This window comes from Elephas maximus, chromosome 16 (assembly GCF_024166365.1).
Source record: "Elephas maximus indicus isolate mEleMax1 chromosome 16, mEleMax1 primary haplotype, whole genome shotgun sequence".
Taxonomy (NCBI): domain Eukaryota; kingdom Metazoa; phylum Chordata; class Mammalia; order Proboscidea; family Elephantidae; genus Elephas; species Elephas maximus.
In genome coordinates, this window is record NC_064834.1 from 83,353,526 (window position 1) to 83,378,232 (window position 24,707).

The window sequence follows — 24,707 nt, forward strand, 5'->3', positions numbered from 1 at the left end:
ATAGTGCTGCTACAAACATTTGTATACAGATTTTTGTGTGATTGCTGGGTCATATGGTACATTTATGTCAAATTAGTCAATTTTTTAATACTTAGTTTCCGATAGTATTTTCACATATTATCTTTTTTTAAAATTGTGGCAAAATATACACGACATAAAATTCGCCATTTAAAAAATTTTCAAGTGTACAATCCAGTGGAACAATCCAGTGGAATTAATCACACTCCCAATATTATGCAACCATTACCACTATTTGTTTTCAAAGCCTTTTTTAAATTGTATTTTATGTGAATGTTTAGAGCAAATTAGTTTCTCATTAAACAATTAATACACATATTGTTTTGTGACAATGATCACCAATTCCATGACACACCAACACTCTCCCCTTCTTGGCCTTGGGCTTCCAGTTATCAGCTTTCCTGTCACCTCCTGCCTTCTCGTCCTTGCCCCAGGCTGGTTGTTTTCAAAACCTTTTCATCCCAAAACAGAAACTCTGTATTTAATAAGCAATAACTCTTCACTTCCATACCCCCTTCCCCCAGGCCCTTGTAACCTAGAATCTACTTTCTGTCTTTGTGTATCTGCCTATTCTAGATATTTCATATAAATGGGATCACATAATATGTGCTGTTTTGTGTCTGGCTTATTTCGCTCAGCATCTTGTTTTTAAGGTCCATCCATGTCCTAAGTATTGCTTCATATTGAGAGAAAAATCAACCAAGAAATTAGCATAAGACACTTACTCCAGAGTCCGATGGTGGACACTCCCAACCCCTGTACTCCCTTCCCACAACACTGAACATAACTAGCCATCCCAAAGCCCTTCCACGTGGCTCAGATGATCAAGGATCCCATACCGCAGCTCTGAGAAGGACAGCCCAGCTTTTATGAAATGGGGGTGAAAGAGCTCTTTAAGAAGTTCATGTAGGAACTGGTGTGGCCACAGCCAAGGGTCTGTGTTGGCTACAAATGGGGAGATGGACACATGGGTGTGTGGGTCATTCCATGCAACACTCAGAGGATGTGTGAAGGCACTGGGAGGGGCATGCTCTGAGAGAGTGATGGGGAGGAGAGTCAGGACCTGGAGTCTGGCCCAAGTGAAGGGTCTTGGGTCCTGGTGGTGATGCTGATCCAGGACTGAAATGGGTACCCTGGACATGCAGCATCCTCAGGTGGTGAGGAAGGATCAGAGGAACTCAGAAGGGGAGAACACACAGAGTAGCTGTTACAACTGGACCAGGCTTGTCCTGCACAGGCGCTTAGAGGTGTCTGTTGAAGGGGAGGAGGTGTCATTGTCTGCTGAAGGGGAGGAGCTTGCCAACGGCGCGCTGGACCTCCGTGTTCCGCAGCGTGTAGATGAGCGGGTTCAGGGTGGGACTCAGCGCCGTGTACAGCACCCCCGCCACTTTGCTCCTCTCCGGGCTGTAGCTGGAGGCCGGACTGATGTAGGCGCAGAACACAGCCATGTAGTACACGGAAACAGCGATAAGGTGGGAGGAGCAGGTGGAGAAGGCGCGGCGCTTGCCCTCTGCTGAGCGGATGCGCAGGGTGCTGGCCACGATGCAGCCACAGGATACTAGGATGAGCAGGAAGTTGGTGAAGCCGTAGAAGCCGTCAGCCAGGACTGTCATGATGCTGTTCACTCGCGTGGGGCTGCAGGAGAGCAGCAGCAGGGGCGGGATCTCGCAGAAGAAGTGCGTGATGACGCGAGGGCCGCAGAAGGTTAGCCGCGCCCAGGCCCGTGTGTATGGAGGCGTTCAGGGCGCAGATGCTCCACACACCATCGGTCACCGCCACGCATACCCGCGGGCTCATGATGGCGCTGTAGTGCAGGGGACGGCAGATGGCCATGTGGCGATCGAAGGCCATGACCGAAAGCAGAAGCAGCTCCGAGGATGCCGACCAGACGAGAAGAAATAGCTGAGCCATGCAGCCCGTGTAAGAAATGGTATTTTCTTGTGAGGCCAGGCCCACCAGCACCTTGGGCAGGATCGCGGAGGTGCAGACGACATCCAAGGTGGCCAGATTGAACAAGAAGTACATGGGGCTGTGGAGACCCGTGCTGCAGCCCACCACGCCGACGATCAGGGTGTTGCCCGTGAGAGCCACAGCGTAGAGCGCCAGGAAGCAGCCGAGCAGTGGCACCCGCAGCGCAGGGTGCTCCAAGAACCCCTGCAGCACAAACTCAGTCACCAGCGTCTGGTTAGACTTCGAGGTTCCGCCAGGCTCCGTGGCGCATGAGGGCTGGCCGGCCCTCTGGAAAACCTGCAGTTCTCTAATAATGGGTTACATGACGGTCACTTCAGATCATGCGTTCACGGGTGACCAGAAAGGGAAGGGGCGAATTTATTTTCCCAATGACAGCCAATTTATCTCCTTATCCTTCACCTTCCGTGCCTAGGCAAACATCTCATCAGCTGCCCTTACTTTTCCGTTCATTGGCCACGGTGAGAAACTTTTGTCCTCTAAGTTTGTGTTCAGGCCCCTGCTCTCCTCCCCCCACCCCCCATACACAGGTATGGCCAGTGGACCCCTCATACAGAAGCCTGCTGTTCTCCTGCCATCTGCCCTCAGGACAGGACTGCCCCACCCTGAGGCTTCTGCTGCTCTGCAGCCTTCTGTCTCTGGGCTGAGCTGTTTCACACTCTGAGGGGGCCTCTTGCAGTGGCTCCCCTCACAGCCCTAAGATCCACACCCTCAATAGCTGCTGCTTCTCTTCCACTGTGGGTCAGGGTGCTTCCTCTAGTCCCCCTTCAGTGTGCATGGAGTCTTTTCTAGCCCTGTGCCCACTGTGGCCCACCACTCCCACCCCATGGCTGAAGCTGCCCCCACTTTGACATCTCTCAGATCCATCCTTCTGGGAGATCACTCCCAAAGCCCAGATCTGGGAACCCCAAGTCCCTCTGTGGTTTCTGCCTTGATGAGCTACAGACCTTTCCAACTCAATGTGCCCAAGCCTGAACTCAGCACCATCCCCCAAAGTGCTCCTCGTATTTTTTCCTCGTTGCATGTTGACCCAGCCACCCACAGTCCTGTTTGACAGAGATTTGCCCCTCTGGCTCATTGCCACACTGGGATCTCCTGGCCAACGAGCTGAAGCAGCCACTCAAAAAATATTTGTTCAATAAGCACATTATAGTCTGTTACATCTTGCTTCCAAATGAGGGGTATGTTGCCTCCAAAATCCAAAGAGGCCCACTAGGTGTTGTTTGTGGGAGGAGCCGGGTACAAGAACTTATCCTTCACTTCAGAAGGAATATATGGACATATCCCACACTGCTGAACCCCTAGTGATTTCACTGAGGTGGAAGGCTCCCGAATTCTTGTGGGATTAATTTCTCACCCTCTAGCATGCAAATGTTTTACCAATAAGTCCAGAGTTATTGACACTTCCTCCTTACAGGGTCCAATAAGCATAATGTCATCAATGTAATGGGCTTATGTGACATCTTGTGGAAGGGAAAGCCAATCAAGGTCCCTGCAGACTAAATTATGACATAGGGCTGGAGAGTTGATGTACCTCTGAGGTAAGACACTGAAGACATATTGCTGGCTTTGCCAGCTGAAGGCAAACTGCTTCCAGTGGTCCTTCAAAACAGGTACGGAGAAAAAGGCATTAGCCAGATCAACAGCTGCATACCAGGACCAGGAGATGTGTTAATTTGCTCAAGCAATGAAACCCACATCTGGAACAGCAGCTGCAGTTGAGGTCACCACCCAGTTAAGTTTTTGATAATCCACTGTCATCCTCCAAAATCCACCTATTTTTTGCACAGGTCAAATAGGTGAGTTGAATGAGGATGTGGTGGGAGTCACCACCCCTGCATCCTTCGATTCCTTGTTGGTGGCAGTAATGCATCCAGGGATGCAGTATTGTTTTTGGTTTACTATTTTCCTAGGTGGGGCAGTTCTAATGGCTTCCACTTGTCTTCTCCTACCATAATAGCCCTAATCTATTTGTCAGGGATCCAATATGAAGGTTCTGCCAGTTGCTGAGTATATCTGTTCCAATTATGCATCCGGGAGTTGGAGAAATCACTACAGGGTGGGTTCAGGATATTGTGAGAGGGATATGAGCTAAGACCCCCTTAATAACCTGACTTCTATATGCCCCTACTCTTTTTTTTTTATTAACTTTTATTGAGCTTCAAGTGAACGTTTACAAATCAAGTCAAACTGTCACATATAAGTTTATATACACCTTACTCCGTTCTCCCACTTGCTCTCCCCCTAATGACTCAGCCCTTCCAGTCTCTCGTGACAATTTTGCCACCTTCCAACTCTCTCTATCCTCCCATCCCCCCTCCAGACAGGAGATGCCAACACAGTCTCAAGTGTCCACCTGATACAAATAGCTCACTCCTCATCAGCATCTCTCTCCTACCCACTGTCCAGTCCCTTTCATGTCTGATGAGTTGTCTTCGGGAATGGTTCCTGTCCTGGGCCAACAGAAGGTTTGGGGACCATGACCGCCGGGATCCTTCTAGTCTCAGTCAGACCATTAAGTATGTTCTTTTTGTGAGAATTTGGGGTCTGCACTGAACTCCTGCTCCCTCAGCGGTTCTCTGTTGTGCTGCCTGTCAGGGCAGTCATCGGTTGTGGCCAGGCACCAACTAGTTCTTCTGGTCTCAGGATGATGTAGGTCTCTGGTTCATGTGGCCCTTTCTGTCTCTTGGGCTCTTAGTTATCGTGTGACCTTGGTGTTCTTCATTCTCCTTTGATCCAGGAGGGTTGAGACCAATTGATGCATCTTAGATGGCCGCTTGTTAACATTTAAGACCCCAGACGCCACATTTCAAAGGGGGATGCAGAATGTTTTCATTATGGAATTATTTTGCCAATTGACTTAGAAGTCCCCTTAAACCATGGTCCCCAAACCCTGCCCTAGCTCCGCTGACCTTTGAAGCATTCAGTTTATCCAGGAAACGTCTTTGCTTTTGGTCCAGTCCAGTTGAGCTGACCTTCCATGTATTGAGTATCGTCCTTCCCTTCACCTAAAGCAGTTCTTATCTACTGTAAAAAACAGTAAAAAACCCTCTCCCACCCTCCCTCCCTCCCCCCCTCGTAACCACAAAAGTATGTGTTCTTCTCAGTTTATACTATTTCTCAAGATCTTATAATAGTGGTCTTATACAATATTTGTCCTTTTGCCTCTGACTAATTTCGCTCAGCATAATGCCTTCCAGGTTCCTCCATGTTATGAAATGTTTTGCAGATTCGTCACTGTTCTTTATCGATTATATGCCCCTACTCTTGACTGGTGGTCCACAGTGATGTTTTTGGTCTCCTGGAATTAGTGCAAGTTCAGAGCCAGTATCCAGTAATCTTCTAAAAGTCAAATGATTTGCTTTTCACCAATGAACAGTCACTCTTGTAAAAGGCTGTAGATCCACTGGAGGTCGGTAATTGAGTAGGCGTTGTAATTCAGGCACTCTTACGATAAGAGCCTGCGTTTGTCTTGGGGCAGTATCAGCTCTGTTACTACAAGAAATACGGTTTCCTTTCCAGGCAGAAGTGGGAGGTTTTAGGTTGTTTATGTGGTACTTGAATTTCGACTCTGAAGCCCTGAGCTCATCTCTTTCTTTCACTACTTTTCCTAGCAAAAGTAGAGGCAACCAATTAGCTTCCTTAAACTTCTCATTATGACAAAATTATAGAAAGGTATCAAACATGCAACCACCCAGAGTCTCACCTCTCACCAATGCCGGATCTGCTGGTGGTAATATTTTGAATATTTGCATTGCCACCTCACACCATGGATTAGCAGTGCCCTCTTTACTACTGGAAGCAGAGCCATCAACATCTTTAAGTCAAACCAGATTTGAGAACCAATTTAGAGAATTCATCTTTATAACTTTGTTTCTCTAGAGCCACTCTCAGTACCAAATGTCTTAGGCTGGGTTCTCTAGAGAAGCAAAACCAGTGAAGCATATAAATACATATATTTTGTTTTTTAGGTGCCATTGAGTTGGTTGTGACTCATAGTGACCCTATGAACAACAGAACGGAAACACTGCCCTGTCCTATGGTTTAAAGATCTATGTATATAGAGAGAGATTTATGTTAAGGAAATGGCTCATGCAGTTGTAGAGGCTGGAAAGTGGATCAGACTGGAGGCTTCTCCTGATTCATGTAACCACAGGGGCTGGCGAACCCAAGATGTGCAAGTCAGACAGCAGGGCTCTGGCTCACAAGCTGCAAAGGCCAATGAATCCCAGGATCAGCAAGACTGCCAACTACATCATCACTGCCAAACCCACTGAGATTCGTGGCCCAGCCAAGTTGACATACAACCTTAACAGTCACACAGTGCTTAGAGAAAACTCTTCGGCTTTAAATTATATTAGAATTAAATATATATATATATTAAAGGAGAGGAAAGGTTTGAAAACTATAATTTTCCACTTTAAGAATCAACTAGACAAGCCATTTAAATATAAAGTATGTAGAAAGGAGGAGATGATAAAGATAAGAGAATAAATCAATGAAATAGAAAGCAAACAATAGGGAAAATAAATTTAAAAGTTGGTTCTTCAGAAAGGTTGACAAAATTAATAGCAGTCTGGCACAACTAATTAAGAATGAAAAGGCTAAATAACCACCATAAATTACCATTAACCAGAATGAAAGAAGGAATATAACTACAAGAAGCACTGGTAGTGCAGTGGTTGAGTGTTGGGCTGCTAGCCAGAAAGTCAGCAGTTTGAATCCAGAAGCCACTCTTTGGAAACGCTATGGGTAATGGAAAATAATAATTAAAAAATTCATGCAGGAGGCGGGGTCAAGATGGCTGACCAGGTAGAAGCTACCTCGGATCCTTCTTGCAACAAAGACTCGGAAAAACAAGTGAATCGATCACATACATGACAATCTACGAACCCTGACCATCAAACACAGATGTAAAGATTTGACCTGAGTGACAGAGACTGAGAACGAGCAACCACGGGGAAGCAGCGACTTTTTCTGGAGCCAGGAGCCAGCATCCCAGTCAGGAAACCTCGGCACCGGGCTTTGGACTGGGTGCAGGTGAGCGGAGCACAGCATCCTGAGATGGCGCAAACACGGGATGCAGCCCTAGTCCCCAGAAGTGACCTCGGGGAAGCCCAGCCAGTGCACACAGGCAGCGCAGCGACGCGGCTGACAGGAGGAGAAGTCACCGGGAGGCAGCGACTGGTTTTGGAGCCGGGAGTGCGGCGTCCCAGCCGGGGGACCTGGGTGCTGGGCTTTGGACTGGGAGCGGAGGAACTGACCACGGCTCCTGAGACAGCGCACGCACAGGATGTGGGCCTGACCCTCGGGGGCAATCCCGACCCAGCCAACGCACACAGATTACACACCCCTCAGGAATCTCAGATAAAACAGTCCTCACCAAGCAAGATAAGTAACTTTGTCTATATTCCTAGGTACCAGGTGAGGGTTTAGGGTTAGGGTTTTAGGATTAGGATTAGGTTTTCAGGGTTAGTGTTTTATGGTTAGGGTTAGGGTTTTAGGGTTAGGAATAGGGTTAGTGTTAGGGTTAAGGTTAGGATTTCGGTTTGGGTTTAGGGTTTAAGGTTTAGTCTTAGCGTTGGGGTTAGGGTTAGGTTCAGGATTAGGAGTTAGGGTTATAGTTAGGGTTTAGGGTTAGGAGTTAGGGTTAGGGTTAGGGTGGCTAGGATTAGAGTTAGGGTTAAAGTTAGGGTGGTTAGGCTTAGGGTTAAGATGGTTAGGTTTAAGGTTAGGGTGGTTAGGGTTAGGTTTAGAGTTAGGGTTAAGTTTAGGTATAGGGTGATAGGGTTAGGGCTAGGGCTTAAGGGTTAGGGTTAAGGGGTAGGGCTTAGGGGTTAGCATTATGGTTAGGATTAGGTTAGGGTTTGGGTTAGGGCTAGGGGTTAGGGTTAGGATTAGTGTTAGGGTTAGGGTTTCGGCTGGCATTGGGGTTTAGGGTTTAGTATTAGGTTTAGCATTAGGCCTAGGGCTAGGGTTATGGTAAGTGTTAGGGTTTATGGTTAGGTCTAGTGGCTAGGGGTTAGGGTTATTGTCAGGTTTAGGCTTTAGTGTAAGGGCTAGTGTTAGTGTTCAGGGTTAGGAGTTAGGGGTTAGGGTTATTGTTAGGGTAAGTGTTAGGTTTTAGGGTTAGGGATAGGGGTTAGGGTTAGGGTTTAGGGTAAGGGTAAGGGTTAGGTTTAGGTTTAGGGTGGTTACGGTTTGGGTTTAGGGTCAGGGATTAGGGCTTAGGGTTAGGACTTAGGGTTAGGGTTAGAGTTAGGTTTGGGGTTTGGTTTAGGGTTAGGTTTTAGGGTAAGGTTTAGGGTTAGGTGTTAGGATTAGGGTTAGGGTTGGTTAGTGTTAGCGTTAGGTTTAGGGCTAGGGTTAGGGTTAGTTTTAGGGGTTGGGGGTTACGGTTATTGTTAGGGTTAGTTTTTTTGGCTAGGGTTAGGGTTAGTGGTTAGGTTTAGGGATGAGGTTGGGGTTGGTGTTGGGGCTAGGGTTGTGTTAGGGTTAGGTTTAGCTTTTAGGGTTAGGATTAGTGGTTAGTGGTTAGGGTCAGGGAAGGTGTTTAGGGTTAGGGCTAGGGTTCATGTTAGGGTCAGGTTTAGGGGTAAGTTTTGGCTTAGGGTCAGGGTTTAGGGTTAGCGCTTAGGGTTTAGGTTTACAGTTAGGGTTAGCATTTAGGGTTCAGTGTTCAGGTTTAGGGTTAAGGTTTAGGGTTTAGGATTTATGGGTAGGGTTAGGGTTAAATTTAGGGTTAGGGTTGGTTAGTGTTAGGGTTAGGTTTAGGGCTAGGGTTAGGGGTTAGTGTTAGGGGTTAGGAGTTATGGTTATTGTTAGGGTTAGGGTTAGTTTTTAGGGATAGGCTTAGGGTTAGGTGTTAGGTTTTGGGGTGGTGTTGGGGTTGGTGCTGGGGTTAGGGTTGTGTTAGGTTTAGGTTTAGTGTTAGGTTTTATCGTTTAGGGTTAGGCTTAGCGGTTAGGGGTTAGAGTTAGGGAAGGCTGTTTAGGGTTCAGGTTAGGTGTAAGTTTGGGTTAGGGTCAGGGTTTAGGGTTTGCGTTTAGGGTTTAGGTTTACAGTTAGGGTCAGCATTTAGGGTTCAGTGTTCAGGCTAGGGTTAGGGTTTAGCGTTTAGGATTTATGGTTAGGGTTAGGGTTAAATTTAGGGTTAAGTTTAGGGTTAGGGTTAGCATTAGGGTTAAATTTAGGGTTAGGTTTCGGGTTGGGGTTTGAGTTTAGGGTTTTGGGTTGTGGTTGGGGATTGGGTTTCATGTTTAGGGTCAGGGTTTGGATTTAGGGTTAGGGTTTAGGCTTTAGGGTTATGGTTATTGTATGGGCTAGTGTTAGGGTTAGGTTTAGGGTTTAGGATTTGTGTTAGGCTTATTGTTAGGGTTAGTGTTCGGGGTTAGTGTTAGGGTTAGGGTTTGGGTTGGTTGGGGTTAGCATTAGGTTTAGGGCTTGGGTTAGGGTTTAGCATTAGGGTTAGGGCCTGCGTGTTATGGGTTACGGTTATTGTTAGGGTTAGGGTTAGTGTTTAGGGCTAAGGTTAGGTTTAGGTTTAGGGGTTAGGTTTAGGGATGGGTTTGTTGTTGGTGTTGTGGTTACGGTTAGGTCAGGGTTAGGTTTGGGGTTAGGGTTGGGATCGGGTTTCGGAATGCAGTTGGGTCATTGTCGGGATCTGGTTACTTTTGGATTAGGGTTAGGCTTAGGCTTACGGTTAGGCTTATGGGTAGGGTTAGGCTTAGGGTCAGGGCCAGGGTTAGGGTTGTTAGGGTTACGATTGCTAATGTTAAGGTTGTTATGGTTAGGGTTGTTATGGTTAGGGTTAGGGTTAAGGTTGGGGTTAGGGTTAGGCTTAGGGTTAGGGTTAGTGTTGGTTTAGGGTTAGGGTTAGGTGTTTGTGTCAGTGTTAGGATTATGTTAGGGTTATGGTTAGAGTGGTTAGGGTTTGGTGTTAGGTTAGGGATTAAGGATTGGGGATTAGGGTTCGCGATTAGGGATTAGGGTTAAGGTAGTGTTAGCGTTAGTGTTGGGGTTTGGGTTAGGGTTAGGGTTTAGGGTTAAGGTTAGAATTAGGGTTAGGGTTTAGGCTTCAGTGTTCAGGGTTAGGTTTAGAGTTTAGGGTTTACAGTTAGGGTTAGTGTTAGCTTTACGGTTAAGTTTAGGGTTGGTGTTTGGATTTAGTTTTTAGGGTTTAGTCCTGTAGTTGGGGATTTGCGTTTAGGGTTTCGGGTTGGGATTAGGGTTAGGTTTATGATTAGGGGTTAGGGTTGGGGTTGTGGTTGTGGTTGGGTCAGGGTTAGGGTTATGTTAGGGTTAGGTTTTAGGGTTGGGTTAGGGTTAGGCTTAGGGTTAGTGTTATGGTTAGGGCTATAACTAGGGTCAGGGTTTATGGTTAGTGTCAGGGTTAGGGTTAGTGTTTAGGGGTAGGGTTGTGGTTAGGGTTAGTTTTTAGGGCTAGGGTTAGGGATAGGGGTTGGTTTTAGTGGTGGGGTTAAGGTTGGTGTTGGGGTTGAGGTTAGGGTTGGGTTAGGGTTAGCGTTGGGGTTAGGTTTGGGATCAGGGTCTGGTGCAAGGTTGGGTCGGGGTGGGGTCTCATTCGGGTTGGGTAGGCTTAGGCTTAGGCTTACGGTTAGGGTTAGGGTTAGGTTTACAGGTAGGTTTATGGTTTGGGTCAGGGTTCATGTCAGGGTCATGGACAGGTTCAGGGTCAGGGTTAGGGTTGTGGTTATTTAGGACTGTTAGGTTTAGTGTTGTTAGGGTTAGGGTTTGTTTTAGGGTTAGGGTTAGGGTTTAGAGGGTTAGTGTTTGGGTTTGGGTTAGGGTGTTAATGTTAGGGTGGGGTTAGGATTAAGGTTAGGGTTAGAGTTATGGCTACGGGTTAGGGTTTGGGTTTTGGGTCAGGGTTAGGGTTAGGGCTAGGGCTAGGGTTAATGTTAGACTATGGTTTGGGCTAGGGTCACTAGGGTTTAGGTTAGGAATAGGGTGGTTAGGATTAGGGTTAGGGTTAGGGCTAGGGCTAGGGTGGTTAGGGTTAGGGTTGCAGTTAGGGGTGTTAGGGTTAGGGTAAGGGTTAGGTTGGTCAGGGTTAGGGTTAGGTTTTGACTTTAGGTTGTGAGGTTAGTGTTAAGCATTAGGGATTAGTGTTAGTGATTAGGGATTAGCATTAAGTTAGAGTTAGGTTTAGGTTTACGGTTTGGGTTAGGTTTAGGGTTGTGGTTATTGTTAGGGTTAGGGTTAGTGTTTAGGGCTAGGGTTAGGTTTTAGGTTTAGGGATGGTGTTGGGGTTGGTGTTGTGGTTAGGGTTGGGGTGAGGTTTGGGATCGAGTTCCAGGATGCACATGGATCAGGGTCTGGGTTGGTTAGTTTTTGTTTAGGGTTAGGCTTAGTGTTAGGTTTAGGCTTACGGTTAGGGTTAGGGTCAGGCTTAGGGTAGGGTTAGGGCTAGGGTTAGGCTTAGGGTCAGGGTCAGGGACAGGTTCAGGGTCAGGGTTAGGGTTGTTAGGTTTACAGTTGTTAGTTTTAGGTGTGTTACAGTTAGGGTTGTTAGGGTTAGGGTTTGTTTTAGGGTTAGGTTTTAGAGTTAGGGTTTAGGGTTAGAGTTAGGGGTTATTGTTGTGGTTAGGGTTAGGGTTGGTGTTGGATTAGGGTTAGGGTTAGCGTTAGGGTTAGATGTTTGCAACAGTGTTAGGATTAGTGGTATGGTTAGATTTAGGGTTAAGGTTAGGGTGGTTAGGGTTTGGTGTTAGGTTACGGATTAAGGATTGGGGATTAGGGTTAGGGTATAGGGATTAGGGTAAAGTTAGGGTTAATGTTAGTGTTTGGGTTAGGTTTAGGGTTTAGGGTTAGGGTTAGGATTAGGGTTAGGGTTTGGGCTTCAATGTTCAGGGTTGGGGATAGGGCTTAGGGTTTATCGCTAGGGTTAGTGTTAGCGTTAGGGTTAAGTTTAGGGTTAAGATTTAGGGTTGGCGTTTGGATTTAGTGTTTAGGTTTTAGGGTTCAGGGTTGGGGTTGGAGATTTGCGTTTAGGGTTAGCGTTAGGATTAGGGTTATGATTAGTTGTTAGGGTTGGGGATGGTGTTGTGGTTCGGTTTGGGTTTAGGGTTGGGTTAGGGTTAGGGTTATGTTTAGGGTTTGGGGTTAGGGTTAGTGTTTAGGGTTATGGTGGTTAGGGTTTGGGTTTAGCGTTAGGAATTAGGGTTTAGGGTTAGGGCTTATGGTTAGGGTTAGAGTTAGGGTTAGGGTTTGGGTTAGGGGTTAGGTTTAGTGTTGGGGTTAGCGGTTACGGTTATTGTTACGGTTCGGGTTACTGTTTAGTTTTAGGGCTAGGGTTAAGGTTAGGGTTTAGGATTAGTGTTAGTGTTAGCGTTAGTTGTTAGGATTAGGGTTAGTGTTCGGATTGGTTATTGTTAGCATTAGGTTTAGGGCTAGGGTTACGGGTTAGTGTTAGAGGTTAGGGTTAGGGATAGTTTTTAGGGCTAGGGTTAGGTTTATGGTTAGGAGTTAGGTTTTGGAATGGGGTTGGTGTTTGTGTTGGGGTTAGGGTTGTGTTAGGGTTAGGGTTAGGGTTAGGTTTAACATTTAGGGCTAGGATTAGTGATTAGGGGTTAGGGATAGGGAAGTGTGTTTAGGGTTAGGTTTAGTGTTAGTGTCAGGTTTAGGGTTAGGGTTAGTGGTAAGTTTTGGGTTAGGGTCAGGGTTTAGGGTTTAGGTATATGGTTAGGGTTAGCGTTTAGGGTTCAGTGTTCAGGGTTAGGGTTAGGATTTAGGCTTTAGGATTTACGGTTAGGTTTAAATTTAGGGTTAAAGTTAGCGTTGGCGTTAGGGTTAAATTTAGGGTTAGTGTTGGGTTTGCGTTTAGGGTTTAGGGTTTTGGGTTCGGTTTGAGGATTTGAGTTTAGGGTTAGGGTTAGGTTTAGTGTCTGGGTTTTAGGGTTACTGTTAGTGTATGGGGTAGTGTTAGGTTTAGGGTTAGGGTTTAGGTTTAGGATTTGTGTTAGGCTTATCGTTAGGGTTAGAGTTCGGGGTTAGTGTTAGGTTAGGGTTTTCGTTGGTTGCGGTTACCATTAGGTTTATGGTTAGGGTTAGTTTTTAACTTTAGGGTTAGGGCATACGGGTTAGTGGTTATGGTTATTGTTAGTGTTAGAGTTAGTGTTAAGGGCTAGGGTTAAGGATTAGTTTTAGGGATGGGTTTGGGGTTGTGTTGTGGTTAGGGCTGTGTTAGGGTTGGGGTGGGGTTAGGGCTGGGATCGGGGTCCGGGACGCAGTCGGGTCAGGGTTGGGGTCTGGTTACTTTTGGTTTAAGATTAGGCTTAGTGTTAGCCTTAGGCTTACGGTTAGGCTTAGTTTTAGGCTTACAGATAGGGTTAGGCTTATGGTCAGGGTCAGGGACAGGTTCAGGATCAGAGTCCAGGTCAGGGTGAGGGTTAGTGTTGTTAGGGTTACAGTTGTTAGTGTTAGGGTTGTGATGGTTAGGGCTGTTAGGGTTAGGGTTTGTTTCAGGGTTTGGGTTTAGGGTTAGGGCTAGGGTTTAGAGGGTTAGGGTTAGGATTATTGTTAGGCTTAGGTTTAGATTGAGTTTTAGGTTTCGGGGGGGTTATGGTTAGTGTTAGTGTTAGGGTTTGGGTTAGACTACAGGTTAGCGTTAAGGCTCATTTTAGGTTTATGGTTAGAGTCAATGTTAAGTTTAGGTTTTAAGGTTAGGTTTATTGTTTTGGTTAGGGTTAGCGCTAGGGTAGGGTTAGAGTTAGGGTTAGGGTTAGGTTAAGGGTTGGGGTTAGTGTTAGGTGTAGGTTTAGGGTTGGTGTTAGGATTATGTTTTGTGTGAGGGTTAGGGTTAGATTTAGGGCTAGTGTTTGGGTTAGGCTTAGCGTTAGGGTTAGGGTTGGTGTTAGGGTTAGGGTTACAGTGGGGTTTAGGTTAATTGTGCGGGTTAGTGTAAGGATTAGTTTTGGGGTGAGGTTTAAGGTTATGGTTAGGGTGTGGATTAGGTTAAGGTTTAGGGTTAGGGTAAGTGTTGTGATTAGGTTTAGGGTTAGGGTTAAAGTCAGCTTTAAGGTTATTGTTAAGGTGGGTGTTAGGGTTAGGGGTAGAGATTAGATATTAGGGTTATGGTTAGGATTACGCTTAGGTTTAATGTTAGGGTTAGGGTTACAGTTTGGGTTAGGGTTAGAGTTTGGATTTGGGGTATTGTTAGGGTTAGGGTTAGGGATATGGTTAGCTTTAGGTTTTGAGTTAGTGTTCAGATTCGTGTTAAGGTTAGCGATAGGGTTAGGGTTATTGTGTGGTTAGGGTTAGAGTTAGGGTTACAGTAAGTGTTAGGGCTAGGTTTCGGGTGAGGGTTGAGATTAGTGTTACGGTTAGTGTTAGGTTTAGGGTTTACAGTTAGATTTATTGTTTTGGGTTTGTGTTAGGGTTATGCTTAGCGTTAATGTTAGGGTTAGGATTTAAGTTTAGGGTTACGGTCAGTGTTAGGGTGAGAGTTTGGGTTTGGGTTATAGTTAGGGTTAAGGTTTGGGATTTTTTTGGGTTAGGTTTTGAGTTAGTGTTCAGATTCCTTTTAAGGTTAGCGTTAGGATTAATCTTAGGGTTATGGTTATCGTTATGTTTAGGGTTGTGGTTAGGGTTAGAGTTAGAGTATGTGTTAAGGTTATAGTTAGGGTTAGGGTTAAGTTTAGGTTTAGGTTTAGGATTAGGTTTACGGTTTGTGTTAGGCATTCTGGTTGGGGTAAGCTTTATGTTTGAGTTAGCAGTAGGGTTAGGGTTAGTGTTAGGTTTAGGGTTAGGGTTGGGTTAGGTTTATGGTTAAGGGTTGGGGCTAGAGGTTAGGGCTTTAGGTTAGCATTAGTGTATGGGTTAGAGTTCCTCGTAGCCGTTGTGGTTCTGGTTAGTGTTAAGTTTGTGTTAGGGTTCGCCTTAGGGTTAGTGTTAGCCTCTGTTTTAGGGTTATTGTTAGGTTTATGTTTAGGGCTGGTGTAGGGTTATGTTTAGGGGTTAGGGTTAGGGACTAGGGCTGGTCCTCGGTCTGGGTTTGTAGCTGGGAATGGGGCTGGGGTTGAGGTTGGGGTAGGGTTTGTGGTTGGGGTTGTGGTTTGGGTTAGGATTAGACTTAGGGTTAGGGTCAGGTTTTGTGTAGGGTTATGATTAGGTTAGGGTTTAGGTTTAGGGTTAGTTTAGGGCTAGGGATGGGGTTACTTATAGGGTTTTGAGTTGGGGTTGAAGTTGGGGTTCAGTTATTGTTAGGTTTAGGGTTAAGGTTACGGTTAGGGTTATGGTCAGGGTTAGGGTTATGTTTAGGTTTTGGTTTGGGTTGGGTTTGTGGTTGTGTTAGCATTAGGTTTAGGATTAATGTTAGGTTTAGGGGTAGGGTTAGGGCTGTAGCTAGAGCTAAGGTTAGAGTTAGGTTTTGGGGTAGGGTTAATGATAGGGTAGGGATAGATTTAGGTTTTAGGGTTTAAGGTTAGCTTTAGTATTAGGGTTTATGGTTATGTTTAGGTGTAGGATTAGGGTTTGGGGTTCGGAGTAGGGTTTGTGTTAGGGTTTCAGTTTAGGGTTAGGGTTAGGGCTACGGCTAGGGTTAGCATTAGTGTTCATGTTAAGGCTAGTGCTAAGGCTAGACCTAGGGCTAGTGCTTAGGGCTACAGTTTAGGGTTTGGTTTAGTTTTTGTGTTAGTGTTATTCTTAGGTTTAGTGTTAGGGTTAGTGGTTAGTGGTTAGTATAAGGGTTATGGATATGTTTAGTTCTAGGGCTAGAGGTATGCCTAGGGCTAGGGCTTAGTGCTAGGGTTTAGGGCTTACGGTTTAGGACTTAGTGTTTATGGTTAGATTTTAGGGTTAGGGTTAGTGTTAAGTTTAGTTGTTAGGTTAGTGTTAGGTTTAGGTTTAGGTTTAGGGTTGGGGTTACGGTTAGGGTTAGGTTTAGGTGTTAGGTTTACAGTTAGAGTTAGGGGTTAGAGGTTAGGGTGAGGGCGAGCGTGATGCTTAGGTTTATGGTTTCAGTTCTAAGGGTTAAGTGGGTTTAGTTGTTAGTGTTTATGGGTTAGGGATTATGGTTTAGGGGTTAGGGTTTAGTGGTTATGGTTTAGGTGTTGGTGTTAGGCTTAGAGTTCAGGTTTGGGTTAGTGTTAGAGTTCAGGTTAGGTTTGGGGCTGCACTTTGGCTGGGACTTGGGCTGGCTCTGGGGCTGTGGTCAGTCCTGGGATTGGGGTTGGGGGTTAGGGTTTTTGGTTTAGTGTTAATGTTTAGTGTTAGGGTTACTGTTGGGGTAGGGGTACGGATAGGGGTAGTGTTAGTGGTGGTGTTTGGATTAGGTTTAAGACTGGGCAGGTTCTGGGACTGGGGGTGGGGCTCGGGCTGGTATCAGGGTCGGGGTCATTTTCGGGTCTTGGTCGGGTTCAGTATTAGTGTTAGTATTAGGGTTTTAGGGTTAGTGTTAGGGTTAGGGGTCAGGGTAGTGGTGGGGTAGGTGTAGGGGTAGAGGTAGGGTTAGGTTAGGGATAAGGGTTAGGGATAGGGTTATGTTTAGGGGTATGTTAGGGTAACTTTGGATCTTGCAAACACAAGGTTTCCTCAGCTAAACTACATCACAGTAGCTCCTGTACGTGCAGAGTAACAACTACGAAGTGTTAGTGTTAAGAGATTGTGTAAGCACATTCAGGCCCAGGTAAAACAAAGTGCATATTGAAATCCTAGAAAACGCAAGTGTCTGCACATACTTCAATGGCTGTAACTTTCCATTCTTTTCCAACTGAGAGTGGAGAGGCAACATCAGCTTGTGTGTTTTTCAGTGAGAAAGAACTCTCCGACTTCATCCAGTCCTCTGATGAAATGAGGCAGAATGAGAGAAACTGTCTATTGGTTTCTCTTTCATGCAGTGAATTCGGTAACCTTGGCTCTTGGCCACACAAGATGTCCTCAGTAAAGCTACATCCTGGTAACCCCTGAGCTTGCAGAGGAACAACTACGTAGTGCTAACCACTAGAGATTGTGAAAGCACATTCACCCCCAGGTAAAACAAAGTGCATACTAACATCCTAGAAAAACCAAGTGTCTGCATGGAGTTCAATGGTTGTAACTTTCAATTATTTTAAAAATGAGAGAATGCAGAGGCAACATTGGCTTGCATGTTTCTCAATAAGAGAATGAACTCTCTGACTTCATCCACTCCTCTGATGAAAGCAGCTAGGGTGACAGAAACTTTTATTTTCTCTTTCATGTAGTGAACTCAGGAACTTTGGCTGTTGTGAACACAAGATTTCCTTGGAAAAACTACATCGTGGTAGCCCCTGTACCTGCAGAGAAACAACAAAGTAATGTTAGCGTTAAGAGTTTGTGAAAGCACATTCACGCCCAGGTAAAATAAAGTGCATGTTAAGCATTTAGAAAACCCGAGTATCTGCACACAGTTCAATGGATGTAACTTTTCAATCTTTTCAGACAAAAAGAAGGCAGAGGCAAGATCAGTTTGCATGTGTTTAAGTAAGAGAAAAAACTTTCTGACTTCATCCAATCCTCCGACTAAATCAGGGAGAATGAGAGACACTGTCTTTTGGTTCTCTTTCATGCAATGTACTCGGTAACTTTGGCTCCTGAAAACACAAGTTTCCCTCAGCAAACCTACATCGTGGTAGCCCCTGTACTTGCACAGGAATAACTATACAGTGTTAACATGAATAGATTTTTAAAGCACGTTCACGCCTGCATAAAAGAAAGTGCATTTTGAAATCCTAGAAAACCCAAGTGTCCCCACGTAGTTTGATGGGTGTAACAACCCATTCTTTTCCAACTCAGAGAAGGCAGAGGGAACATCAGCTTGCTTGTTATTTAGTAAGAAAAAAATTTTTCTAGTTCACCCTATCATCTGAATAAATCAGGAAGAATGAGAGAAACTGTCTTTTGGTTTTTCTTTCAAGCAATGAATTCTGTAACTTTGGCTCCTGCAAACACAAGGTTTCCTAAGCAAAAATACATAGCAGTAGCCCGTATACTTGGAGAGGAATAACTATATAGTGCTTTCTTTAATAGGTGGTTAAAGCACATTCATGCCCAGATAAAACAAAGTGCATTTTGAAATACCTAATCCTACCCATAGCCCTACTCATAACCCTAAACTGAACCTGATCACTAACCCCAACACAAACCCAAGCCCTATCCCTTGCCCCAACCATAACCCTAAACACAACCTTAACCCTAATGCTAACCTAACCCTAATACTAAAACCATAAACCTAGAACCCCAAAAAGAGAACCATAAACCTAAAACCTTAATCCAAGAACGCAAACCCTAACCCTAATACTAACTCTAACCCTAACCTTAACCCTAGCCCAAATCCAAACTCAATCCCAACCCAAACCCCAACCACAACCCCAATCACAAGCCCTAAAAAATAAAAACTAAAACCATAAACCTAAACAGAACCATCACACAAAGCCCTAACCCTAACCCCTAGACCTAGCCCTAAACCTAACCCTACCCCTAAACATAGCCCCAACCCTAGTGCTTACACTAACCGTAACCGTAAAACCCTAATCCTAAAACCATGCTGTGGAACCCAAACCCTGGAAGCCTAAAGCTAAAGCCCTAACCCTTAAACCCTAACCATAAACCCCTTACCCTAAAAAGTATCTGAACCTTAACCCTAACCTTAATCTCAACCTGAACCCAACCCCAACAAAACCGAAACCCAAAACCAAAACCCCTACCCTAAGCCCTAAACACTAAAAAATAAACCCTAAACCCTAACTTAAACCCTAAAACTAAACAAACCTAACCCTCAACAAAGCCCTAATTCTAACCCCTAGACCTAGCCCTAGCCCTGGCCCTGACTGTAACCCTAACACTAAACACAACCCTAACCCCAACATCAATGCCAACCCAACCTTAAGCCCAAGCCCTAGCACTAGCGCAAGCTCCAGCCCTAACCCTAACCCTACCCCTAGCCCTAGACTTAGCACTAACCATAACCCTAAGCATAACCCCTACCCCTAACACCTAACCTCTAACCCCAACCATAACACCAACCCAAACCCAAACCCCAAACCAAAACCCTAGCCCTAGACCCAGCCTTAGCCTTAGGCCTACCCCTAAACCTAGGACTAGCCCTAAACCTAACCAAAATCCAAGAACTAACCATAACCCCCACCCTGACCCTGATCCTAAAGCAAGACCATGACACCAAACCCGACCCCAAACCAAACCCTAACACTAACCCTGACTCTGACTCTGACCCAAGCCCTAAAATTTAAACCCTAAACCCAAATATTAACCGTAAGCCTAAGGGCTAAAACTAACACCTAGGCCTAGCCTCAGATCTAACCCTAATCCTAACGTTAATCCTAAACCTATCTGTAACCTTAACCCTAACCCGAATTCCTAACCTTTAGCTTAACCTAACCTTAACCGTAATCCCTAAAACTAACCCTAATCTCTAACCTAACCTTAAACCTAACACTAAACACTAACCCCTAATCCTAACCCAAAGCCCTAACTCCTAACCCTAACACAACCCTAAACGTAACACTGAACGCTAAACCCTAACCCTAACTCCTAACACCTATCTTTAACCCTGACCCTAACCTGAATTCGTAACCTTAACCTAACCCTAATCATAATCCCTAAAACTAACCCTTGTCTCTATTCCTAACCCTAACCACTAACACCTAAATATAAACTTAACACTAACGTTAGTCCTAACCCATCACCCCTAACGCTAACCCCTAACCCTAGCTCTAGCCCTAGCGCCAGCCCCATTTCTAAACCCAGCCCTAGACCGAGCCCTAGCGCACTAACCCTAATCCTGGCCCAAACCAAAACCTAACCCTAACCCTAAACCTAAATCTAACCCTAAACATAACCCTAACCCTAAACACAAATCCTAGACCTAAACCTTAAACCCTAACAATAACCCTAACCCTTAGCGCTAACCCTAATCCTAACCCCTAATCCCTAAACTCCTAACCCTAACCCTAAAATTCTAACCCTATCCCCTAGCCCTAACCCTAACCCTAATGCTACAACTAACCCTAACCCAAACCTCAACCCCTACCCCAACATGAATGTCACCCCAAACCTAACCGTAACCCTAACTATAGCCCTAGAACTAGCCAAACCCTAGCCCTAGCCATAATCCCTAGCGTAAGCTGAGCCCTGAATCTGACCCTGGCCATGACCTTGACCCTAACTCTAACCTGAATCCTAATCCTCTAACCCTAACCCTATAACGTTAACGTTCTAACCATAACCCTAAACCTCACCCTAACCCTTGCCTTAAATCTAACCCTACCCCAGCCCTAACCCTAATGCAACACTAACCCTAAACCTAACCCTGAATCCTAACCCCTAATCCTAACCCTAACCCTAAGCCCTAAGCCCTAACCCAAAACTAAAACTTAACCTTAACTCCTAACCCCTAACACCAATCCATAACCTAGCTCTAAACCTATTCCTCATCCATAAACTTAAGCTTAACACTAACCCTATCCGTAATCCAAAACACTAACCCAAATCCCTAACCCTAACCTCTAAACCATAACCTAACACTAACGTTTGCCCTTACCCATCACCCCTAAACTTAACCTCTAGCCTTAGCTCTAACATGGGCACTAGGCCTATTCGTAAACCTAACCCTAGCCTTAGCCCTAGCCCTAACACTAACACTAACCCTAACTCTAAACCTAACCTTAACCATGACCCTATCCCTAAACACTGACCTTAAACCTTAACCGAAAGCCAACCCTAACCCAAACCTAACACTAAACCTAATCATAACCCTAGCCCCAACCCAACAGAAACCCTACACTAACCCAAACCTAACTCTAATGCTTATTCTAATCCTACCCTTAAACAAAACCAACCTTAACACTAACTCTAGCCCTAAACCCTAATCCTAACTTTAAACCCTAACAATAACACTAACCCCTAACCCCAACCCTAGCCCTAACACCTAACCCCTTAACTCCTAACCCTAACCTAAACCTTAACCCTAACCCTCTAAACTTAACCATCTAACCCTAACCCTAACCATCAAACACTAAACCCCTAACCCTAACCCTAACAATAATTGCGTCTCTAACCCTAACCCTATAACCGTAACCCTAACCCTAAACCTTACACCCTAACCCTAACACCCTAACCTTAACCCTCACTCTAAACCTCACAGTAACCCTAACCCTAACACTAACCCTAACCCCTAAACCTAACCCCAACCCTAACCCTAACTCTTACCCTGTAACTCTAACCATAACCCTTACACCATAACCCTAACACCCTAACCCTAACCCTCACTCTAAACCTCACACTAACACTAACCCTAACCTTAGCCCTAAAACATAACCCAAAGCCTAATCTTAACCCTCTAACACTATTCGCTAGTCCTGACCATAACCCTAACCCTACAACTAACCCTAACCCAAACCTCAACACCAACACAAACGTGAGGCCCAACCTCAAACACAACCCTAACCCTAACGTTAACCATAGACTTAGCCCTAACCCTAGCCAAAGCCCTAATCCTTAGGCCTAGCCCTGCCTTGAACCTGACCCTGACCCTAAACCTAACCTTAATCCTAAATCTAACCCTCTAAACTTAACACTCTAACCCTATACCTAAAACTCACCCTAACCCTAGCCCTAAACCTAATCCTAACCCTAAACCTAGCCACTAACCTCAACCCCAACCCTAACCCTAACCCTAAACCTAAGCCTAATCCAACCCTGACCTTCACCCTAATGCTCATCCTCACCTTAACCCTCAACCTAAACCTCACCTTCGCCCTGACCCTAACTATAGCCATAGGCATGACACTAGTCCTAGCCCTAACCCTAACACAACCCCAACCCTAATGCTAATACTAAAAACTAAACACTAAACCCTAACCCTAATATCTATACCCTAAACCGTAATCCAACGTTAACACTAACTCTAAACCATAAGCTTAACACCTAACCACTAACAACTATCCATAACGCTAACCTTATTCCTAATCCATAACCTTAAGATTCACCCTAACACTAACGGTAATCCCTAACACTAACCCTAATAACTAACAGTAACCCTAACCCCTAACCCCTAAACAAAAACCTAACACGAACCTGAGACCTAACACATCAGCCCTTAACCTAACCCCTAGCCGTAGATCTAGGCCTAGCCCTATTCCTCACCCTAGCCCTAGCCCTAGCCATAGAACTAACACTAATCCCAACCCCAAGCATAGCCCTAACCCTAACGTTAACCCTAGACCTAAACCTAGCCCTAGCAAGACCCCTAATCCCTAGGCCTAGTGCTAGCCCTGACCTGACCCTAACCCTAACCCTAACCCTAACCCTAACCCCTAACCTCAACGCCAACCCTAACAATAAACCTAACCCTGACCCAACCCTAACCTTTACTCTAACCCTCAACCTCACCCTCACCTTAGCCCTCACCATAAACCTCACCCTGGCCCTGACCCTAACCATAAAAGTAGGCCTAACCCTAGTCCTAGCCCTAACCATAACCCTAAACCTAACACAGTCCTAACCCCAACGCTAATCCTAAACCATAAACCCTAATATTATACTCTAAACCCTACCCCAACCCTAACACTAACCCTAATCCCTAAGCCTAACTCCTAACCCATAACAACTATCACTAAACCTAACACTAACTCGAAACCTTAACCACTAATCCTAGTTCCAGCCCTAACCCTAATGCAACCCTAACTCTAAACCTAACCCTAAACCCTAATCCTAAACCTAACCCCTAACCCAACCCTAAACCTAATAAAAAAAAAAAAATTTTTTTAAACCCTAAAACCTAACCTAATCCCTAACACCTATCTGTAACCTTAACTTTAATCCGAATTCCTAACCTTAAGCTTAACCTCACCCTAACAGTAATCCCTAAAACTAAACCTAATCTCTAACCCTAACCCTAACCACTAACACCTAAATATAAAACTAACCCGAACGTTAGCCCTAACCCATCACCCCAACCCTAACCCCAAGCCTTAACTCAAGCAATAGCACTAGCCTTATTCCTAAACCCAACACTAGCCCTAGTCCTAGCACTAACCCTAACCCTAACCCTAAACCTAACCCAAACCTAACCCTAACCCTAAACCTAACACTAACCCTAAACCCTGACCCTAATCCTTAACCAAAATGCAGCCCTAACAGAAACCAGACACTAAACCTAATGATAACCCTAACCAAAACCCTAACCCTAACCCAAATGAAACCCTAACCCAAAACGAACACTAATCCTGAATCTATCCCTAACCGTAACCAAACCCGACCCTAAACTAACTCTAATCCTAAACCCTAATCCTAACCCTGAATCCTGAACCCTAACAATAACCCTAACCCCTAGCCCTAACTGTAACCCTAACACTTAACCCCTTAACTCCTAACCCTAACGCTAAAGTCTAACCCTAACTCTCTAACCTTAACTACCTAACCCTAACCACCTAACACTAAAACTCTAACCCTAAACCTTAATGCTAACCTTAACCCTAAAACTCTAACCCTATCCACTAGCCCTAACCCTAACCCTAACGCTAAGGCTAACCTTAACCCAAACCTCAAACCCTACCCCAACATGAACCCCAGCCCCAAATCTAAACCTAACCCTAACGTTAGCCCTAGAACTAGCCCTAAGCCTAACCACTCGTAATCCCTAGCCTAGTCCTAGCCCTAACCCTGAATCTGACCCTGACCCGAACTCTAACCCTAAACCTAACCCGCTAATCTTAACACTCTAACCCTAAACCTCAACCCAATCTTCACCCTAAACCTAGCCATAACCCTAGCCAAATGCTAGCCCTAGACTTAGCCATACCCCGAGTCCTAACCCTAACACTAACCCTAACGCCTAACCCCAACTATAACCCTAAACCTAACCCTAACTCAACCCTCACACCCACCCTAATCCTAACCCTCACCCTCATGCACACCTTAAACCTCACCCTCACCCTAACCCTAACCTTAATACTAGTCGTAACCCTGACCCTAGTCCTAGTCCTAACACTAACCCTAATCCTAACCATAAACCCTAAACACTAAACCTTAACCCTAAACCCTAACCCCTAACACAAATCTAAACGCTAACCCTAACTCCTAAACCCTAACACCTAACCATAACCCTAGCCCTAAACCAATTCCTCATCCATAACATTAGGCTTAACACTAACCCTAACCGTAATGCAAAACACTAACCCGAATCCCGAAGCCTAACCCCTAACCCCTAAACCTAACCCTAATAGCCTTAACAAATCATCCCTAACCCTAACCTCTAGCCTTAGCTCTAACACAAGGACTATTCCTAACCTTAACCCTAGCCCTAGCCTTATCACTAACCCTAACCCAAAAAAAAAAAAAAACCTAACCCTAATCTTAAATCTAATCCTACCCTTAACCAAACCCAACCCTAACACTAACCCTAGCCCTAAACCTAATCCTAACTCTAAACACTAACAATAACCCTAATGCCTAACCCTAACCCTAACCCCTAACCTATTAACTCCTAACTCTAACCTTAACACTAACCTAAACCCTAACACTAACCCTCTAACTTTAACCATATAACCTGAACCCTAGCCATCCAGCACTGAACCTCAAACCCTAACTTTATCCCTAACCCTAACTCTATAACCCTAACCCTAACCCTTACACCCTACCCTAACACACTAACCCTCTCACTCTAAACCTCACACTAACCCTAACCCAAACACTAACCCTAACCCCAGACTTAACCCCTATCC

General features: G+C 45.2%; 1 pseudogene; it reads right to left on the bottom strand.

Annotated features, from left to right (window-relative positions):
• Positions 1 to 1,289: 1,289 nt before the first annotated feature.
• On the bottom strand, positions 1,290 to 3,010 carry LOC126059424 (olfactory receptor 13A1-like; annotated as a pseudogene).
• Between the last annotated feature and the right edge of the window lie 21,697 nt (positions 3,011 to 24,707).